Below are 6,601 nucleotides of genomic sequence, written 5' to 3'. Positions count from 1 at the left end.
GAGAGTCATTGAGATGTGCAGGTATTACAGATAACCCAAAGAAGTGTGCAATCGGATGGGTGGAAGTATGGTATCTGGGCTTCCATTTGGGTCATGGAATTTGGGTGCATCCCCAAATTGACAAGACCGCAGCCATTGCGACCTGCCAGAGGCCCAAGACCGAAAAGGGGGTGAGACAGTTCCTGGGGCTGGTTTGCGGCTATCGTAGGTTTGTGCCTAACTATTCGGACGTCACCAGCCCACTGACTGATCTCACTAAAGAGAGGGCACCAGACCCGGTCCAGTGGATGTTTAAATACTCTGCTTTATGATTCTGCTTTTTTTGTGTTTTGTTTTTGTAAATATCATGCCTGCTAAAACACACTTCCTGCACTTAGATCTGTCTACCGCAGTCCATTGAAATCTATCTTGTAGTGTCCTGATCACCAGATCTTTAACCCAGCCACATATAAAAAGTTGGACACCTCCTCCATGTTCTTCCAGGTTTTCATCTGTTTGTCCATGTAGAACGATGTTTCCAGCACCAGGTAGTTTGAGATGTCGGGGGAACTCAGTGGATGGATAATTTTGTAACTCACAGGAAAAATCCTTCTTTTTTAGGGTGTAAGGATCTATCCCATTCAGTGCCTTCTATATCCACTTCTTTTGAGTGTACTTCTTGGTTTTAATAACTTTGCTTGTTTTCTGTACACAAACATGGCAATAAGTTCTTGTGTTAATGACCAGACTCCACTTTTAGATCATTAATCCCATTTGACTGAGAATGCCCTGCAAGCATGGTTTTATGTTGGCTTCTGGCACATCCATACAGTTTTAAATACAATACCTACAATTAAAAACTGTTTGTTTTTATGGTATTTACCCTGCGCTCCCATCTGTAACAGAGAGTGATGTTGCATTCCATTAATACACTTTACAATAGATTATTACATTCTAATAGAATAGATGAGCCAAAATAATTGGGTGTCTTTTTTAATGGGCCCTGACTCGTTACAAGTATGAAGAGGTGTGTCTTAAAGTAGAAAATGTTGAGAACCCCTGGCCTAGTCTATAAATTTGCTGTGATGGTATATTTGAGTATGCTTACTGATTAAGTTTCCAAAACAACATGGCCAATTTATTTAGAATTTGTGGGAAAATTCAATTTGTGTGGTTGTGGTAGTGGTCCCCCCCCCCAATTTCAATATCATGTGTTCAAATAGACAACTACAGCTCAAATTGCATAACAATTTTGTTACTGAATGAATTAATTTCTTAAAAGCTACTACATGAACATTAACATGAAAAAGCTAAAAAGCACAGAAGAAAATCTAATTGGAGCAAATTATTTTTTACATGGTTGTCAACTAAAAACTTATGCCCATAATTATAAAGGTAGACTGCCTTTTAGATTTTAAGTGTAGGTCATAAAAAGAATTTTCTGACACCCAGTTATTTTTGTTTAGTGGACCAAAAGCTACTGAATTTGAATCACAGACTTCCAATTTTATTTATTTATTTATTTATTTTTAATAGGGCCACGTGGCCCTAAATTTTCCGCTATTTTTTTCCTGCTTCAACATGACCCAATTCAAGATACGTCATGGATCACATGGTGGGCTTTCCCCATTTGTGCAAGGCATTGTGGGATACAAATTTGAAACAGGAGAGAAAAAAGGAGGACGTGAGTATGGAATAAAATGTGAAAGACCGACTACAGTAATAGAAAGCAAGAAGAAAAGACGTTGTTTTGCAAAGGAAAGGAAACGCATGACCAAACTAATATGTCTGTGAAGATTCTCAGTCATCCAGGTACATAGTAATCTGTGGTTGGTAGAAGAGAGCAACTGGACTTGCTTGAAGATTCTTGAAAATGTTTCACCTCTCATCCGAAAGGCTTCCTCAGTTCTGTCTGACAAATAGGGAGTATCAGGTATCCGATCCTTTCATGGATCATCATAGAATCAGAATCAGAATTCTGATGGCTGCATTGTAGGTGGCTGATAAAAGATGTCTTAGGCCCTGTCCACACGGCAACGGATTCAGGTGAATCTGATAAAAATTTTTTATCGTTTCGGCCTGGCGTCCACACGGCACCGGCGTTTTGGGTGCCCCAAAACGAAATCTTTTGAGAACGGGTTCCAGAGTGAAAAAATCTGGCAACGGAGCCATTGCAAAGTCGTCTGGATAAGTAGAATGGATTTGTTTACGATGACGTCACAACCACATGACTAGAACAAGCAACACTCTCGCGCGCATCATTCGTAACAACAGAAATTGAAATTGTTTACACATTAACCTGACTGACCTGCCAGACAGACAATTTACACCTGCTTTGATGAACAGAAAGTACAGCCTTCCACACAAAGCAACAGTTACCTGACTATAATGGAGGCAGAGGGGAAAAGAGTCAGAAGACCCTTCAACAGACTGTTTTGTATGAACCACTGCATTGCATTCACTTTTGTATACAGCTTTTCTTTTAAATAAACAAGTAACTGAACCATTTCTTGAATTTCTTTTTTTATTGGATAAGACTGCTTTTCAAAATGTTCACACACAAGATAAAAAGTTATATAAATTATATAAAAATGCTTTTCAAAATGTTCACACAATAAGAAAATAGTTATATAAAACTATGCACACTAATAAAACTAATTTGTACACACAGAAGGCACGATTTCCTCGCGTAGTCGCAGCCATCTTCTTGTTGTTGTTGTGTGTTTGTTCCTGTGAGTGCTTCACGCCGGATAGAAGAAGGGGTTTATGCGTGTAACAGACGTTGCATTGTGTTGTTCACGAGTCTTTTTATTCTGAAGAAATGAGACACAAATACACTGCTGAGGATGGGCTGCAAACGTCCAGTGGCATTGGCGCTTACATTTCCAAAACGAACTGAAAGAGGCCAGCGCCTCGTTCCCATAACTACCTGCGCTCTTAAAGGGCCAGCACAGAATTTCCCCACCACTACACACAAGTGGAAAAGTGGAAAAAGATAAACCCGTTACATGCGCATGTATCCTACTTCTTCTTCTATTGTTCTGGTGTCTCCGATGGGACCGTCTTACAGCGCACGTAGAGGTGTGGCATGTGTATTGCATCATTTTCAGCAAGCGTTGCGTTGCTATATGGACCAGATATTTTACTGATCCGTTGCCCATGTGGACGCGATATTTTTTTTACCCGCTAAAAAAAAAATCTCGTTGCCGTTGTCGTGTGGATGTAGCCTCAGACACCCACCTCTGTTCAGAGATGGCTGTTCCAGGTTGACAAAAATGAACAATCCTCTCTGGCTAAAATGTCTGCCAGTTTTCTGGAAGTCCTCTCATACTCCCGCACCAGTCGAAGGGATCTCATCCCAAAGTGCGTAGAAACATGTCTGTGAAGATTCTCAGTCATCCAGGTACATAGTAATCTGTGGTTGGTAGAAGAGAGCAACTGGACTTGCTTGAAGATTCTTGAAAACGTTTCAAGAATCTTCAAGCAAGTCCAAGAGGATCGTTCATTTTTGTCACTTGAAATGTTTTCAAGAATCTTCAAGCAAGTCCAGTTGCTCTCTTCTACCAACCACAGATGACCAAACTAATAAGTATCAGCTGTCAGCGAGCACCTTGGTGTGATCAGCTGTTCATTGAGTGACAGAAGGATGTAACTGTCAGTTTATGGTCATGGTAAACCTGTAGATGGCAGTAATGCAACACTGTGGATGCCAGCTGCCATAAAACCCAAAAGAAGAAGGTAATTGCACCCACAGACTTGCTCTGTCTGCTTGACTGTGCGAAGCAAGTGATTTCATACTGTAAATATAGTTTGCTAGGGAATCCCCTAAAATTAAATAACTTCCCAACCACAGAATGGCCTGATATTTTGTGAGATACTGACTACTTTTACATGACCCATAATGCTTTGCACCTTGGGGGGTAACCAAAATATAAACAAACTAAAAGACACAGCGTTGCACACTGACGTGAATCTTTTAAATTTAAATCTCCCTAAAACCTTCAAAGAAGTGTCAAAACTAAACAAAGCTTAAATAAATCTGCAAAGCCTCTCCTGTGGACGTTGAGTAATCAATTATTAAAAAAGTGCTTATAAAAATTGTATGGAACGCTTTAAACATCTCTACTTCGGGTGACAGTCAGCAGCCTTCTTTGTCTCTCAACATGGGTGTTCCAACAATTACTTACCTGTAGAAGTTAAAAGACTGGCAGCAGAGCATCGAAAGATCGATACTGATCATAGAAGAATCCACAGTGAAATCGTTTTTGCTGGGTGCTGGTTATGACAAGAAAGCTATAAGAAAATACAAAACGCTTCGTGCATGGGAACACAAGCACAGAATTCAAGTAAGCACTGTAAACACATCAGAATTGTCAAATTTCTTTTTTTAAGTTGATTTTGATTTCCTTCACTCTGATTTTTCTCTTGTTCATATGCTACCAGATTATGACAATCTTTGGGCTGTTAGAGGAAGCTGTTAGGACTACAGGGTCAAATACTACATTCTATCTACCTACATAAACACTAAAAGGGGAAGTACATGTAAGCTTACTTACACTGCATTATTTGAGCTTTGTTTTGGGAGTTGATCCTTCAATAAAGTTGTCCTCTTCCGTTCTTTGACTTGTCCTTGTTTTTAGTTTTTTGCACTTTTTATGACTAAACACAAAGACAGAGGGGTTGTAGGCTTGGTGACTTGGATCATCAGACTTTACTCCACCACTGGAAGTGTGCAGAACACAGTCGTGTGTTGTCTGTCAGTGTAAAAGTTTGACGGTGAATTCTGTTTATCCACGCTTTGCGATGCTTCGCCTCTTTAGGTATTCTATAAAACTTTAAATCAGGAAAAGTCATTTTTCCCCATGTGAATTTGAAGAAATTACTGAGGTTATCTGACTTTAGTAAACAAATATAGTGCCTGGTTACCCCCCAAGGCACAAAGCATTATGGGTATGTGAAAGTAGTCAATTACAGAAATAAACATACAGTGGTGCTTGAAAGTTTGTGAACCCTTTAGAATGTTCTATATTTCTGCATAAATATGACCTAAAACATCATCAGATTTTCACACAAGTCCTAAAAGTAGATAAAGAGAACCCAGTTAAACAAATGAGACAAAAATATTATACTTGGTCATTTATTTATTGAAGAAAATGATCCAATATTACATATCTGTGAGTGGCAAAAGTATGTGAACCTCTAGGATTAGCAGTTAATTTGAAGGTGAAATTAGAGTCAGGTGTTTTCAATCAATGGGATGACAATCAGGTGTGAGTGGGCACCCTGTTTTATTTAAAGAACAGGGATCTATCAGAGTCTGATCTTCACAACACATGTCTGTGGAAGTGTATCATGGCACAAACAAAGGAGATTTCTGAGGAACTCAGAAAAAGCGTTGTTGATGCTCATCAGGCTGGAAAAGGTTACAAAACCATCTCTAAAGAGTTTGGACTACACCAATCCACAGTCAGACAGACTGTGTACAAATGGAGGAAATTCAAGATCATTGTTACCCTCCCCAGGAGTGGTTGACCAACAAAGATCACTCCAAGAGCAAGGTGTGTAATAGTCAGTGAGGTCACAAAGGACCCCAGGGTAACTTCTAAGCAACTGAAGGCCTCTCTCACATTGGCTAATGTTAATGTGCATGAGTCCACCATCAGGAGAACACTGAACAACAATAGTGTGCATGGCAGGGTTGCAAGGAGAAAGCCACTGCTCTCCAAAAAGAGCATTGCTGCTCGTCTGCAGTTTGCTAAAGATCATGTGGAGAAGCCAGAAGGCTATTGGAAAAATGTTTTGTGGACGGATGAGACCAAAATAGAACTTTCTGGTTTAAATGAGAAGCGTTATGTTTGGAGAAAGGAAAACACTGCATTCCAGCATAAGAACCTTCTCCCATCTGTGAAACATGGTAGTGGTAGTATCATGGTTTGGGCCTGTTTTGCTGCATCTGGGCCAGGACAGCTTACCATCATTGATGGAACAATGAATTCTGAATTATACCAGCAAATTCTAAAGGAAAATATCAGGACATCTGTCCATGAACTGAATCTCAAGAGAAGGTGGGTCATGCAGCAAGACAACGACCCTAAGCACACAAGTCGTTCCACCAAAGAATGTTTAAAGAAGAATAAAGTTAATGTTTTGGAATGGCCAAGTCAAAGTCCTGACCTTAATCCAATCGAAATGTTGTGGAAGGACCTGAAGCAAGCAGTTCATGTGAGGAAACCCACCAACATCCCAGAGTTGAAGCTGTTCTGTACGGAGGAATGGGCTAAAATTCCTCCAAGCCGGTGTGCAGGACTGATCAACAGTTACCGCAAATGTTTAGTTGCAGTTATTGCTGCACAAGGGGGTCACACCAGATACTGAAAGCAAAGGTTCACTTACTTTTGCCACCCACAGATATGTAATATTGGATCATTTTCCTCAATAAATAAATGACCAAGTATAATATTTTTGTCTCTTTTGTTTAACTGGGTTCTCTTTATCTACTTTTAGGACTTGTGTGAAAATCTGATGATGTTTTAGGTCATATTTATGTAGAAATAAAGAAAATTCTAAAGGGTTCACAAACTTTCAAACACCACTGTATTTCACAATGACTAAATTTCACCGA

This window comes from Neoarius graeffei, chromosome 12, assembly GCF_027579695.1.
Source record: "Neoarius graeffei isolate fNeoGra1 chromosome 12, fNeoGra1.pri, whole genome shotgun sequence".
NCBI lineage: Eukaryota > Metazoa > Chordata > Actinopteri > Siluriformes > Ariidae > Neoarius > Neoarius graeffei.
The sequence above is the reverse complement of the archived record's forward strand: the minus strand, read 5'-3'. Positions refer to the sequence as shown.